This window comes from Brassica napus, unplaced genomic scaffold, assembly GCF_020379485.1.
Source record: "Brassica napus cultivar Da-Ae unplaced genomic scaffold, Da-Ae ScsIHWf_5;HRSCAF=10, whole genome shotgun sequence".
NCBI lineage: Eukaryota > Viridiplantae > Streptophyta > Magnoliopsida > Brassicales > Brassicaceae > Brassica > Brassica napus.
Window position 1 is genome coordinate 1 of NW_026016660.1, and position 16701 is coordinate 16701.

Consider the following 16701-nt stretch of genomic DNA (forward strand, 5'->3'; position numbering starts at 1 on the left):
TCTAGGTTCATTAAGCATCAAAAACTCATACTCAAGATCAATTGAATTACAAAGATAGTTTCTTGTCAAAACAACTTCAATATGATCTCTAGTAAGCTTTTCTATTCTCAACTCATCTAGCTTCCAGTTTTCACATATTAATCAAGACTTCATTTATGAGCACAAGAGAATCAAGATCATGGGCAATATTCTCACCACAAGCAAGCAAGTTTCTCAAGTTGAAGTTCTAGAGTGGAAATTCTTGTACCTTCCAGCTGGGGTGGTGGAACCCAATACATTCCTCTCTTAAGGTCCATAAGCAACATTGAACTCATACTGGTAACCTCCCTTCCTTCAAGCTCTGCTTGATCCCTAATAAGCTCCCCACCCGGATCCTTCGTGCTAGGGATGTCTTTGCTGACCCCGGGTACTTCTTCTGAAGCTCGTTTTAACGCACAAGCTGTGCTGGTGTGAGTATACTTGCATCAAAGGTGGTGGCTCCACATACACATATGGCTCATCTTCGATTTGATCTTCCTCTTCTTGTGGCTTCTCAAAAGCTTGAAGCCATCACTCAAGAACAAAAGCTAGAAGTAAAGGTTAGTAACATACCAAAGAAAAACAAAGCAAGAAAATAAAGCTAAGTCCTCAAGAAAGATTGAAATCCTAAGATAAATCTACTAGTTCCCCCCGGCAACGGCGCCAAATTGATTACGCGTTTAAGCACACATCAATAACCTAATGTGCCAACAATACCACAATCGAATGGTATGTTCATGTAGCATTTTAGGATCGAATCCACAAGGAACTAGTGACCTATACACCAAGAATACACAAGCTTTCCTAATCTAAGCAAACAAGAAGATGGATGTTTGTAACAAGCTAATATCCTATAAATATAAACAAGGTGATCTCAAATCCAATCAAGAAATAAGTGCAAGAACTTTCAAATACTAAGGATGGATTCATGGGTAAGGATAATTGATATAAAGTGATCAGTTTCAATCTAAAGGTATCAACTTTCAATCAATCTATTTACCTAGGCCTAGACACAATCCTAAACAAACTCTATCCCTATATGAATGCTCATTTACCTAGATAACTCAGCATCAAATTCCTTTGGTTGAATGTTATCTAAGTAATCATTAATCTCAAGTCTACTAGCCATCTTAACACCTTTAACAACAAATTCCTTTGTAAAGAATGTTAAAAACTTAGGAGAGTTGGTTCAGGCATTTCATCAAACACCTTCGGGTATGAAAATGCCTAGAGCTCAACTTTAGAGAGGCCAATCTAAGTTGTATTAAGAGCACTCTACTAGCAAGGAACAAGATGATCTATACTAAAACACCTTAGATCTAGCTTAATCACCCTAATCTACCTTAACCCATGAATCCAAAATGTGTCTACTCAATAATCTTCATGAGAAACCTAAACCCATGTAAGGATCAAGGCTAATCATGTAATGAGCAAGAGAAACACAATTAATAAGATACGTACTTCCTTAGATTAGAAAGATTCAAGCTTTTCCAAGTTTTTGACAAAGTTTTAAGAGAAAAATGAGATCAAACTAGAGTTTTTAGGTCTAAATCTATTTATAGGAAAGCAAAACTCGAAATGGTTTGATTGGATAAACCGGGTCAAACCGAATAAACCGGTCAATGTTTTGAAATCGACTCTGTCTTCTCCACAGCGGCTTTTACGACCCCGCTCCACCAAGTCGTATTGGACAGGGGCATAGGTCTTTTCCAGCGGCACGATGAACCCGCTGCGTCTATCCGCTGTGTTTGCTCGAGCTTGGACTTCGTCTTCTTTTGTCTCAGCCAAGCTCGCGGTGGTGGTTCAGTTTGTGCTCCAGCCACCACAACACATCGCAACACATCAAAACCGTGACTGTCGTCGCCTCTCCTCTTCCTCGCGAAATCAAGCTCGAGCCGTCGTGGTCATCAGTGGCTCCGCCTTCCTCGTCGTAGCCGAGAGCTTTAGTCATCGTCGCAAATCAAGCCGTGACTGCGCCACCGTCTCTCTCCAAGACGCGACCAAGCTTCCTCTGTGGCCGTGCTCAGCTCCACCGTGATCGTGCTCAGCTCCATCGTGGCCGTGCTCGTCGTTTCCGTCTAAGAAAAAGCTTCGATCCTCTCCAATGGTGAAGTTATAAGTATTTGCAAGACAGGTCCCTGAACTTCTGGTTCTTTACAAAATGGCCCCTATCTTTAGAATTTGCAGACACGCCCTCTAAAATCAACCCCAATCTTTCATCTGTGCGATTTAGCCCTCGTATAATTGCAAGATGGTCCCTTGGTTTCGGATTTCTTTCAAATTGGCCACAAACTCCATAACTTGCAAGAACAACCTTGTGATTTCGCCCCAAACTTCTCAAGTGTGCACTTTAGCCCCTATTTATGCAATTATGCATGTAAATGCAATATTAAGACCTAAATGCAATATAGAATGATTAAAATGAACTAAATAAGATGCTAAATACTATTAAGATCATGAGTTATCAGATATTGAGAGAGAGAGCACAAAAACTTAAACTGTATCTATTAGATTAATGAATCATGTACAATGTGTTTCCTTTATATACATGTATACGGTATATCGAGAAGTATACTAAGCCTCTGTTTCTATACAAGTATTAGAGAGCCTAGTATACTCAATACGCCCCTCTCAAGCCTCTGAAACAGAAGGTAGAGTTGATGAAGTGGAAGGTAGAGATGATGAAGTGGAAGTTGAAGATGATGATGGAGTGAAGAGGCTTGAAACAGACATACGAGAGGATGTGATGGAATGGAGATGGATGAAGCGGCTGAGTGAAGATATCCGCATGATTGTCAGCACTGATAACATGTATGAGCTTGATGAAGCCCTTCTTGACCTGATCACGCGTCGTGTGACAATCAATCTCTATGTGTTTCGTGCGTTCATGAAACACCGGATTAGTCGCAATGTGAATGGTAGACTTGTTGTCACAAAAGAGCTTAGCCGTGTGGTGAACCTTGATCTTCAAATCAGTAAGCAACTGCCGTAACCAGATAAGTTCACAAGTCGCCAAAGCCATGCTTCGATACTCTGCTTCAGTACTGCTTCTACTCACTGTCTGCTGCTTCTTACACTTCCAACTTATCAAGGATTTGCCAAGATACACACAGAAGCCAGTAACATAGCGTCGAGTATCAGGACAAGAAGCCCAATCTGCATCTACAAATGCATTTAAGCATGTCTCTGAGTCAGCAGCATAGAACAGACCTTGGCCAGGATTAGACTTCAGATAACGAATGATCCTTTGAGCAGCCTGAAAGTGGACATCAGTAGGAGCAGAGAGAAACTGACTCAACCGATGGACAGCATAAGTAATATCAGGCCGTGTTATCGTGAGATAGAGCAATCGTCCAATCAACTCACGATAAGGAGTAGCATCAGGTAAAGAGACTCCAGTAGTTGCACTCAAAGGAATAGATGGATCCATTGGGACTGCACACGGCTTTGATGCAAGGAAACCCGTATCAGCAAGAAGATCCAATGCATACTTTCGTTGAGAGACAGAAATGCCTGTCGAGTTTCTTGCTATCTCCAGTCCAAGAAAGAATCGAGCAGGACCTAAGTCTTTGATCTTGAAAGCTTGATGAAGAACCTTCTTAACATCAAGAACAGCTTGAGGATCATTGCTAGCGATGAGAATATCATCAACGTAGACAAGCAACGCAATAAAGGATGATCCAGACGTCTTCACAAAGAGAGAGTGATCTCCTGGAGAAGGTGAGAACCCATCAGCTAGAAGAACGGAAGAGAAGCAGTTGTACCATTGTCTAGACGCCTGCTTAAGACCATAGATTGATTTGTTGAGACGACAAACCGGATTTGGTGGCAAGCTAACACCAGGAGGTGGAGTATAACCCAATGGTAAGCTCATGTATATCTCCTCATTGAGCTCACTATGCAAAAAAGCATTAGTAACATCCATTTGATCCAGACTCCAACCATGCGAAGCAGCAAGACTAAGAATAAGCTTCACACTGGTCATTTTAGCCACTGGAGAGAAGGTATCTGTGTAATCAAGGCCCTCTTGTTGTGTATATCCTTTAGCAACAAGACGTGCTTTGGGTCTCTCCACAGTACCATCTGCATTGTATTTGATCGTATAGATCCATCTGCAACCCACAACATTTTTACCCGGGGGCAGAGAATCAACAGTGAAAGTCTCATTACGATCCATTCCCTCAAACTCCACATTCATTGCTTTTGTCCAGAACTTAGACTTCACGGCTTGCTTAAAAGATGTAGGTACTGTCTCAAGGGAACATGTAAGAACAGCATCTTTGAAAGAAAAGGAGAGGTTATCATAGGAGAGAACAGATGAAAGTGGATAAGGGGTTCTGATGATGAAGAAGAAATGATATTAGCAACATAATGGTTGTTCAAAGAAGAATCCATAGAAATCAGAGAACAATGGTAATCTAAAAGATAGGTAGGGGCCTTATCTGTTCGTTTTGGCCGAGCTCTACCAAGTCCAGTATCTGTTGTTCCAGAAGCCACAGCTCCTCCATCCAAAGGAACACTAGAAGGAACCGATGGTAATGCAGAGGATGATGATGCATGTGAATGCAAAGGAACATGAACAGGAATGGCAGAATCAATGGCAACAGGAACAGGCAATGGCAATATGGATTTAGAGAAGATACTATCTGGTTGGGAACTACTCTCAAGTTTCATAAAGGGAAAATCAGTTTCGTGAAAGAGAACATTACGAGAGACAGAGACAGTACAAGTTTCAATATTAAGAACCTTGTAACCCTTAATGCCTGATGGATAACCTAAGAAAATACAAGGTTCAGCTCGAGGTGAGAATTTATGTCTATCCTTTTGTAAAGTTGATGCATAACACAAGCATCCAAACGATTTAAGGAAACTGTAATCATGTTTCTTTCCTGTTAACTTCTCATAAGGAGAGATTTTGTTCAAAGTAATGATGGAGTTCTATTGATGAGAAAAACAGCAGTAAGAACACAGTCACTCCAGTATTGTAATGGGAAACTAGATTGAAACATTAATGCGCGAGCAACGTTTAAGAGATGCTGATGCTTACGCTCAACAACAGAGTTCTGTTGAGGAGTGTAAGCACAGGAAAATTGATGCATAATACCATTCTCTCTTATCAGGTTTGAAAAGGCAAGTTCTTGAGCATTATCACTATGAATCATTTTGATATTAGCTTTATATTGAGTACGCACAAGTTTAACAAAAGATGGTAAGATAACGGAAACATCACTTTTATATTTCATCATATAGATCCACGTTACACGAGTATGATCATCTACAATTGTAAGAAAGTATTTGTAATCCTCAACAGACTCAACACTAAAAGGACCCCAAGTGTCTATGTGAATAAGATCAAATGGTTCCTTAGACATGTTATTCTTATGTGGAAAAGGTAAACGACGCTGCTTAGCTAATGGACAGACAGGACAACTAGCATGTTCAAGTAAAGAAGACTTATCTAACGCAATATCAGCAGAGAGATGTTGTAACTTGGCAGATGACGGATGTCCGAGGCGTTGATGCCAAAGAGAACCATCAACCTTCAAGGATCCACAGAAGTTCAACGACGAAGAAAGCATATGTTGATCAAGAATGTATAGATTGTGAATCACAGAACCTCTACCAATCATCAAGCCCCGAGTATGCTCATGTATATGACAAGAATCAAAACAAAAATGAGCAGAGTGGCGATGTTGTTAGACTACTAACACTTATGAGATTAAACCGGAAAGATGGCACATGTAAGACATTCAACAAGACAAGTGATTCAGATAAATGCACTGTGCCAGTATGAGTTATCGGTTCCTTAGCACCATTTGGAAGAGAGACTGTAACTCCTGAAACAAGAGACACTGAACTAAACAGAGCCAAGTCAGAACAAACATGTGTAGTAGTACCACTATCTATAATCCAGGAACCCAAAGGGAGATTTGCAGATAAGGAAGAAAGTGTTTGGTGTTGAAAAGTTAAGGATTGATGTTCAAAACGAAGACTAGTGGAAGGAAAAGAAAAATTAGAGACAATACCACTTGAAGATTGAGCAGCCATGAAACTTTTGTCTGTGATTGACGCATTGACCAATGACTGTGAAGCAGGAGGTTCAAGAGGTCGCATATGAGACTGTAACTGTTGAATGAGCTGATGAACTTGATCAGGATGAAAAGCACTCAGATCCAAAGTCCCTGCCTGAGAAGCAATCGAAGAAGCAGTTGTGGCATTAGCAACGTTATTCTGCTTAGAGTAAGATTGGGCAGGCTTTGTTTGAAGTTGTCTCTGAGAAGAACCAGACTGAGGATTGTTCTGAGAATTGCTTCGTTGAGAGTTGTTGTTGTTGTAGAATCTGTGACCAAGCGGATAACCATGCAACTTGAAACATTTCTGCACAATGTGTCCTGCAACGCCGCAATGAGTACAAATGGGACGTGGCCTAGAATGATAGGAGTTGTTGTTGTTCACAGTAGCATAAGCCGCATTCTCAACTGGTCCAGAGTAGTGAGACTGATCAAATTCACTCGTCGAGTTTTGAAAGACAACATTATCAACTCTTGTAGCCGGCTTTATACTCTTCTGACGCTCATCTTGAGTAACCAAGTTAAAAACTTCCTCAATTGGTGGAATAGGTTTCAGCATCAAAATGTGACGTCGAGTAGCTTCATAGGACTCATTCAAACCCATCAAGAATTTCATGACACGACTCCTTTGTTGGAGCTTTTCCCAAGACGCCGCAGCACTGCATTCACACTTGCCACACGTACACACAGTGAGATCAACATAATTTTGATACTCCTCCCAAAGCGTGACTAGTTCCGTATAATAGGTACTGATGTCTAAAGAACCTTGCTGGATGGAGCTCAACTTTTGCTCAATCTCAAAGATGCGAGGAGCATCATCCTGCTTGAACCGCGTCATAAGATTCTTCCAAATACATTCAGCACTAGACATGAAGAGCAAACTCTGACCTATCTTCTTAGAAACCGAATTCATAAGCCACGTAGAGACCATATCGTTGCATCTAGACCAAGCACCAGAATCTCTATGATCAGCAGAAGGTTTCAAGATTGTACCATCAATGAAGCCGAATTTGTTTCTGACATTAAGAGCCATACGAACAGAACGACGCCAAGAATGGAAGTCAGCACCAGAGGCAAGACGATCCGTAACAAGCGCCAATCCAGCATGATCAGAGTTATGAAGATAGTAAGGATTTTCATACTGATTTACGAGCGGACGAGTCGAATCAGAAGACGAAGTCGCCATCGAACGATTCAAGAAACGAGTCGAATCAGTTACGGGAAGTTGAGTTGAGCTGAATCGAAGTTCGCAAAACAGAATCGAAGATCAGGAACGAAGTAACGAGAAGAATGTGATGCGAATCGGAGCTCAATCGAAGATGAATCGGAGCTCAATCGAAGATGAATCAGAGCTCAGAGGCACGCAAGACAGAGGATGACGACGAAACAAACGAAAGCAATCAGATCCATAACTCGAATCACCAATGAGCTGAGGAAATCGAAGAAAAGATGAGAGATCGAAGCACTCATGGCGAGAATCGAAGCTCAAAAACGAAGAAAAATGGCGGAAAAGTTAGTTATGCTCTGATACCATATCAAGATATTGAGAGAGAGAGCACAAAAACTTAAACTGTATCTATTAGATTAATGAATCATTTACAATGTGCTTCCTTTATATACATGTATACGGTATATCGAGAAGTTTACTAAGCCTCTGTTTCTATACAAGTATTAGAGAGCCTAGTATACTCAATAATTACTCTTCTTTACAATCTGAACAACTGTCTCTAGTTTGTCATAAGGCAAGTCCTGAAGCTCTTCACTGAGTCTCCGTCTCTCATCCATCGTCAGGTCCCTAATATCAACAGGCGCCTCCTCATCTCCTTCAGGCTTCTCGAGGGAAGTAGTAGTGACAGCTTCAGGTTCCAACGGTGTCGTCATAGATTCAGCAATCTCCAAAATCCTATCTTCAAGCACCGTAGGCGGCAGAGAAGGAGGAGGAGGAGGAGGAGACGGGGAAGGTGTAGGAGCTGGTAAAGGCTCAACAACAGGAGCATGACGAGGAAACACAACATCACGAGCCGGTTTGATCTCCATGTGAAGATTATGATACTGCACTTCAATAGGAGCCGGTCTGGTTTTCAAATTGAAATCAGTCGTAGTGAATTGTAGAAAACCCAATATCTACAATTGATTACGACTAATAATATAATGGAACGAGTTCTGTATTCCATATAATGATTTATTCATCAACTCCTTTTGAACTTTATCAAATTGACCTACGTTAAGAAATTTCATTTGAATGCTACATCTGGTCTACCAGTTGGATGACAAATTTTAGTTTGAATCCCAGCTAATATATATAGATGCATGAGTTTGCATTTTAGTAAAGACAATACGTGTGTTTTAGTACGCGTGCATTTCAGCATCTTAGCGGCTTAGCGCATATGTTTGCGCTTGTACTTATCGACAGCTTTTAAAAATTGTTTCTCCTGTAAATTACTTCTATCTATCATGTACTGTTTGTATTTTTCTAGAATGATTAATCTAATTGATTATTGACATGTTTGTTTTGTTTTTCGACATGCTTTGTTTCTTGTTGTGTTCTTGGCAAATTATTATCCATTATCTATCTATCTCTCCAGCAATATGCGAGTATCGGTTTTACATTTGAAGCTGTTGGAAATTTTATTCTAAAATTGTTGTATATACATATCAGATTTCAGAATATATATCTCTAGTTTACACTTGTGCGTAAAAATGTGTATGGTTCGTGTAATGGCTTTCTTAAATAATTATCTCTAGTATACAGTGTGCGTAAAAATGTGTAAGGTTTGAGTGTATTATGTGTAACGTTAAAAACAATACCGTAATTGTATATGTGTACAACTATGAAGAATTTCTCAAACAAAAAAAAACTCATGACTATGAAGAAAAAAGAATTGTAAATAGGTGCTGCAGATTATAGTACTGTGCCACAAACTACCGCTTGGGATATTGACCTTTTCCATTATTCATGTTCTACGTTTCTGTCTAAATGTTATTGCGTATAATGAATTTGCTAGATATGATACTGTACTAATAACAACAAATTTCTTAAACATGTATGCGAAACAGATTTTTTTTTTTTAATTCAATGACTCAAAACAAAAGAACAGTCAGAAGTTTGGTAATTTTTGGAATGTTTATCTCAAACCATTCAAATTTTGAAAGTTATATATAGATATATATTATATTATTATAATTTAAAATGGAAGAAAAATATTTTTTTATGTTCAAGTCAAAAAGTTTTAAGGCAAAACTGGTAATACCATTAATGGCTATTATTAGATTCATTGAATAATACAAAAAAATCTAAGGTTGTTTATGATTCAAAATCTTAGACGGTTAAGATGAATTAAGCTAAGATCTAAGGCTCTTATTCTTCTTGTAGACAACACCCTATCATGTTGAAATCCTTTTAAATAGAGGCTCTCTCTTATGTTGTTCGTCACTACCAACTATCAATAATCAGTATATTTGTTACTTCAACATATTCTATCAGTATAGTTTTCCTGTTTCTCCATTTACCGATCTCTCTTGTTTTTTCTTTTCTTTTGAAAGCTGAGCTACTTCTCATCATTTCTTCTCTTTCAAAGGTATTTGTTACTTTTCTCTTTAATATATAGTTCATGTTGAACTTGTTATATAATTTACTTATCCTTTTTGTTTATTTTATGTGTATTTATTTTTGGTGATGTTATCATTGAGACTATATTTTGTAAAATATGATTTAATACAAATTTCAGATTAATTTTCTCTTATCTCTACATTTTAGTTTTAATAATCATCCTACCATTGACTATCCTTTATTTTTTTAAGAAAATAAAAGTAAAATGAAAGGACTATTGTTAATACATTGCTGTTCACTATAACTCAGATCTGAATATGTTGGTATGTAGTTTAGTAATTATTATGCGGTTCAAATATTGTGAAGATAAGATCGAACATTGAACTTGCTCTGTGTTTTTAACCACGCGTCTGTGGTCGGGTGGTCAAGGCGTTCCGTGGATCCCCAAAAGATCCGAGTTCGAATCCGCACCACACCAGATTTTCACGGCGTGTGGCCACCGGGACTTTTACATTCTCTTTCCGAGGAATGGTTTACCATTTTTTTTTGTTCTGTGTTTTTTTTTCAGGTAGACCCTAACGATCATTTCTAGTCTTTTATTCTTGAAGTTTTGAGATTAAAAAGAAAAATAAGACTTGATAAAAAAAATAAGATAAAATAAGAAAAAAAATAAGATTTTTTTAAGAAAAATATTAAATTTTATAAAAAAAAGTTTATTGAAATTGTACTTTTCTCAAAAAGTAAATTTAATGTTTGTGTTATGATTTTATATACGTATAGCTATTTGTTTTGATAATATTTTCTCAAAGCATTTATCACTGAGATTAAAATAAAAAGGAGATTTAGTGGTTGACTTCAAAACATTAATAATTATAGTTATGTGGTTGTTTAATGATTATGAACTTTTGATCATTATTTTTTCCTTAATGCAGGACTTACTTTTGCAATGGATGAGTCTACTCCAATCGAAGCTACGCCGTTCAGCTATCTAATCCCGAGCTTTGCTGACGATGAAGACAATCTGATGGAGAACATCTCATCACCAACTTTCCAAGGGGTTACACCACTTCAAACCGTTGATGATGAGACCCCTTACACAACACCACCTCCCATTCCTCAAGCCTCACCGCTTCAACCCACTAATGAGGAAAACTACAACACACCAACACCCTCTCAACCTCTATTACTGGCCACACCACTCAGCTTCGTTCCACCATCTGATGAATCCAACACTGTTGATGTCGATCCCAGCATAGGTCCTATCAAAAGAGGACGAGGCCGACCAAAAGGTTCAAAGAATTCAAAGCCGTCCAAGAAGAAGCTGGGAACGTCTCATCCCAACAATGAAGTGGTTGTATCTGGTCAAAATGATGAAACTCACAACAACACATCATTATCCCCTCATCCTCCTCTAGTGGCCACAAATCTTCAAGCTATTGTACCATACGATCACTCCGACAACAACTCTTTGGCTGATGATGATGCTGCTCCGAGTAGCGATGCTATTAAAAGAGGACGGGGCCGACCAAAGGGTTCCTCTGTGAAGAAGCTGAAACCCAACAATCCCGACGACAAAATGGTAATATTTTGTCCGAGTTTTGACTCGATGATAACCGAAGAGGAGAAAGAAAATGGGAATGAAGAGCTGGTGGACTCCGTTCGGATGCGTTTCAACGCCGTTTGTCGTCGTTTAGGCCACGTAAGCAGTGAGAAAGCTGTGGTCACAACTGCCTTCAGTATCTTTAACAAACAGGGTGTCAGGACTAACAAGAAGAAGAGAGTCGGTCCGGTTCCGGGAGTAAAACCAGGAGATATATTCTACTTTTGGGGAGAGATGTGTTTGGTTGGACTTCACACTCAGATGCCTGCCGGTATCGACTATTTACTAACAAAAGATGGTGCAGCAGAAGGCTTAACAACAAGTGTCGTTACATCAGTAGGACACTACAACGACAGAACGGACGAGCTTCATACTTTGGTTTACACCGGGCAAGGAGGAACGTGTAAGGATGGTAAACCTAGAGATCAAGAGCTTACAAGAGGAAACCTAGCGTTGGTCGCAAGTCAGAAAAAAGGAAATGAAGTTAGAGTGATTAGAGGTGTAGAGGATCCGAGCGATAAAAAGGGGAAAGTATATATCTACGATGGTCTCTATGTGGTAACCCATTATTGGATAGAGAAAGGGACCACCGGCTTTAATGAATTCAAGTTTAATCTTGTGAGACAACAAGACCAGCCTCCGGGTTTCGCTACGTGGAGGTTAGCTGAAGAATTGATGAAGTGTGGTTCGAGTAATCAGTTGAGGAAGGGTTTTGTGTTTGGAGATATTTCTCTTGGATTGGAGGCGTTACCAGTTCCGATCGTGAACGAGGTCGATGAGAACGACAAGGAGTGGCCTCTAGACTTCAACTACAGAGTCTCTTCCAAAATTTAAGTATGATGATCATTCCAAACCATCAATCTACGGGATGCAACAACACTTGTAAAGGTGGTCAGTCATGTGGAGATCCGATGTGTTCTTGTATTCAAAGAAACGGCGGCCAGTTACAGTATGATAACCGCATTTTACTATATCGCAGACCGATGATATACGAATGCAGCGACCTTTGTGCTTGCCCCGCGGACTGCAAGAACAGGCTAACTCAAAGCGGGTTGAAGCTCCGGTTGGAAGTGTTTAAGACGAAGAGTTGTGGTTGGGGTTTACGTTCGTGGGAGCCCATACGAGCCGGGACTTTTATCTGCGAGTTGGTTGACACAGTTAAGGAAAGAGATGAGATAGAAGAAGACGACGAGTACGTCTTTGACACCTCTCGAGTTTACAAAAAGTTTAGGTGGAACTACGAACCAGAACTTGTGGGTGAAGACTGTTGGGACCAAGTCTCTGAAGTTTATAAACTTCGGTCGGAAATCTTGGTCAGTGCGAGAGCGTTTGGTAACGTTAGTCGGTTCATGAACCATAGCTGCTTGGCTAACGTTATGTGGCAGCCTGTTGAGTATGAAAAGGATGGCAACCTTCGTGATGCGCCTCGGATCATAGACCCGGGCCAGGATGATGCGACCATGGCTGAGCCAGATGATTCTTCAACAAAAGACAAACCAGGATGGATTAATGGTGAGGATACTGATCTAAAACCAGCTGATGAGACTGAGGACGAGCTGGAACCAGCTGAAGAGAGTATGCTTGAGCTGAAACCAGCTGAAGTGATAGTAGATGAGCTAGATGAGCTGAGTGAGCTAAGTGATACTAGCTTGGAGCTGAATGAGCTAAGTGACACTGAAGATGGAGCTGGTTTAGTTGCTGGGCGAAATGAGCATTTTTCAGCCCAAAGAAAAATTCATAACAAATTCAATTTGGGTCGGTTTTACACCAAATTCGACCAGACCTTTCCTCAGTCCATTTCAAGCCCATTCTCATCAAGAATGCCAAGAGGGAGTCAGCAAGGAAGTCTTGGTCGTGCATGGGAAAAAGAATTCAACAAAAATCATTAATTTCGGTCTTTAGTCAAAGTCTTCATTTCTAGTTTCCATGTCTTGTTTTTAGCACATTCTTCTTTGGATTTCTACAACTTGTAATCCTATATATAGGGCCTAAGAGCCACGAAATAAGACAAGCTTTTTCCCCTTTTATTTGAGTTTATCTCTTTGTTCTTTGTAGAACACTTCTTTGTTTCTTGGTGAGGTTATCTCCGAGTAAACAGCCTCTAATTCGTTGGACCTGTGCGTCATATCAGGCAACGTTTAGAAATCCTTCTTTTGGTGGACTTGTGAGTCATATCAAGCACCAACTGAAGTCTGGTAGTATCATTGGGCCATCCGCAACCCATTGTGTCACCGTTCAATCCATCAGTTCTCCCTTTTGGCGAGTTCATATCCCTTTAGTCCGGTCGAGTGATCCTTCCCTATTTTAGGGCGTATCAAGTGGTATCAGAGCCACTCAACCGGTACTATCTATCCATCTTTCTCATCTTTCATTTCTAAACACTTCTTCTTCATCTTTCTATCTCAAATCCGGGCCACTACCTTACCTATCGCCATTCTTCTATAAAAAAAAAAAGAGAAAAGAAAAAAAAAAAAAAAAAAAATCTATCAAAAAAAAAGTTTGATTTATTTGGCTAGGTGGTGGAAGAGAAATCCTGCTGGCTGAGGAGAAATCCAGCCTTGGAGTGGTTAATACGGATTTCAAAACAATTCTCTTTATCTTTCTATCTTGTGTTCATCTCTTGCTTGCTTGGAGAAATCCATTGGGTTATTTGATTTGTTCTCTTAGAACTTTGAGAGGAGACTCTTGAGTGACCATAAAATCTGAGAGAAACACTTGTGTGGGTGAGATCAAACACTTGAGAGTGTGAGGATTATTTTTATCTGTTAACCTTTTGTGTTGAGAACTTTCAGGTTAAGATGTTTGAAGCTGATCAAAGAAGGCTTTTCAGTCAGTTTGAAGTCTGGGAGTTTTGTGACAACCTTGTGGAGGGTGTGGTGAAAGCCCTCAAGGACGTCAGCAAGATCCAAAAGAAGAGCACAACCACACGTGCATCTGTAGCTAAGCCTTCCTTATTCATCAATGAAAAACCCAAAGGTAAATCTGAAAACAACCTTGAAGATCAAAAAGATTTTTCAGATTCTTTACCAATTTTTGATGAGTATGATGAAGAGATGATTGAAAGTTTGATCATTTGTGAGGATGAATGTGATCTTCCATCTCCAAAATCTGATTTTATGTTTGATGATGAAGAGACTAATGGACTAACCTGTTTTGAACCGGAGCATCCGAGTAGTCTTGTTCTATTTTCACAGGATTTTAAGGAAGAACCATTCGACTACTCACATCAAGGACTGCTTCTTGGCACCAGGAGACCCATGGACGATGATCTAGGTCCCATATTTGATGAGGAAGGCGAACCTGGTCCAACCTTTGAAGCGGAAGCACCAAGCATAACATCCATCATCATGGAGAACCAACTTTGCTTTGATCCCGGCACAACTCCTACGCCTTTGACCACATACATTCAAGAGCACTGTGAGAAACTTGATTTGATTAATTTTCTGCCTGATCTGTTTGATAAAGTCAGTTCCAATGACATAAAACTTTCTGGTCTTGATCATCTTGAAAAGTCATCTGAGCTTGATTTGCAACAACTAGTTTTCTGCTCTAGAAAATCGTTTGATTCATTTGTCTTCAAAGAAAATAGCTTTAGTCTGAGATCTTATGGACATGAACTGATCACTGGAATTTTGTTTGCATCCTCATATGCTTTGGAAGATTTTATGGTTAGCACATTGCTGGAACAGAATTCACATAAAGCTGAAACAGATTTTTGTGGTGATTCTGTTTTGAAACCTGTCCATTCTTATTCTGAATCTGATCTTGAACTAAAACTTTTGTGTTCTGAATCTGATCAAGTTAGGCACGTTTTGGAAATGTTCTATGGTAGTTCATGCCTCGAAAACATTCTGATTTACAACACCTTCTTTGATAAACATGCTGAGCCTTGGATAAGAAATTCTCAATTTGAACTTAATCTTTTGTGTTCTAAATCTGAGAAACTTGCGCATGATTTGAATTTGTTCTTTAGGAACTGTGCTATCACGTGCCCTGACACCATTCTGGTGTACAAGACTTACTTTGATAGGCTTCATGATGATCTGAAACGTGTGCTACATGTTCTAGGGAAAGAAACTTTGGTTTATGATCTGAACAAGTACTTGTCTTGTACATATGATCCTGGTATTTTAATGTTTGTTTTGAGTGTCCAGGATAAACAGATCAGTCTCCAAGAGGTGTCAGGAACAGAAGCAGAGATCGTGCTTATCAGTTTAAGACTTGGAGATGCATGTACTCGAGGAAACCAACTTCAAAACTCCAAGGAAGTTTCTTTCCAAAATTTTCCTTCACTAAATTTTACATGATTTTTAAATTCTTTTTGTCTGATTCATTTCCTTTTGATACAGGTAAAATGGATTTGAGGTCAAATCCTTTTCAAGAGGGAGGGAATGATGCGCCTCGGATCATAGACCCGGGCCAGGATGATGCGACCATGGCTGAGCCAGATGATTCTTCAACAAAAGACAAACCAGGATGGATTAATGGTGAGGATACTGATCTAAAACCAGCTGATGAGACTGAGGACGAGCTGGAACCAGCTGAAGAGAGTATGCTTGAGCTGAAACCAGCTGAAGTGATAGTAGATGAGCTAGATGAGCTGAGTGAGCTAAGTGATACTAGCTTGGAGCTGAATGAGCTAAGTGACACTGAAGATGGAGCTGGTTTAGTTGCTGGGCGAAATGAGCATTTTTCAGCCCAAAGAAAAATTCATAACAAATTCAATTTGGGTCGGTTTTACACCAAATTCGACCAGACCTTTCCTCAGTCCATTTCAAGCCCATTCTCATCAAGAATGCCAAGAGGGAGTCAGCAAGGAAGTCTTGGTCGTGCATGGGAAAAAGAATTCAACAAAAATCATTAATTTCGGTCTTTAGTCAAAGTCTTCATTTCTAGTTTCCATGTCTTGTTTTTAGCACATTCTTCTTTGGATTTCTACAACTTGTAATCCTATATATAGGGCCTAAGAGCCACGAAATAAGACAAGCTTTTTCCCCTTTTATTTGAGTTTATCTCTTTGTTCTTTGTAGAACACTTCTTTGTTTCTTGGTGAGGTTATCTCCGAGTAAACAGCCTCTAATTCGTTGGACCTGTGCGTCATATCAGGCAACGTTTAGAAATCCTTCTTTTGGTGGACTTGTGAGTCATATCAAGCACCAACTGAAGTCTGGTAGTATCATTGGGCCATCCGCAACCCATTGTGTCACCGTTCAATCCATCAGTTCTCCCTTTTGGCGAGTTCATATCCCTTTAGTCCGGTCGAGTGATCCTTCCCTATTTTAGGGCGTATCAAGTGATGTGCCCTGGTTCGTGGATCAGTCCATTGGAGCCAACCAGCATGGAGATCAGGACGTTCTGAACAATTTGACCGAGGTTCGTTCATTCGACCCTACTGATCAGACTGACCGAGCCGTCCCGCGTGCGTCCCGATTGGAGCTTCGGCTGGAACCACGTCCAGACGA

The 16701-nt window shown here is 39.9% G+C and overlaps 1 pseudogene; it reads left to right on the forward strand.

Moving 5' to 3' along the window:
* Positions 1-10585: 10585 nt before the first annotated feature.
* LOC125604701 lies at positions 10586-15457 on the forward strand (annotated as a pseudogene).
* The last annotated feature ends 1244 nt before the right edge of the window (positions 15458-16701 follow it).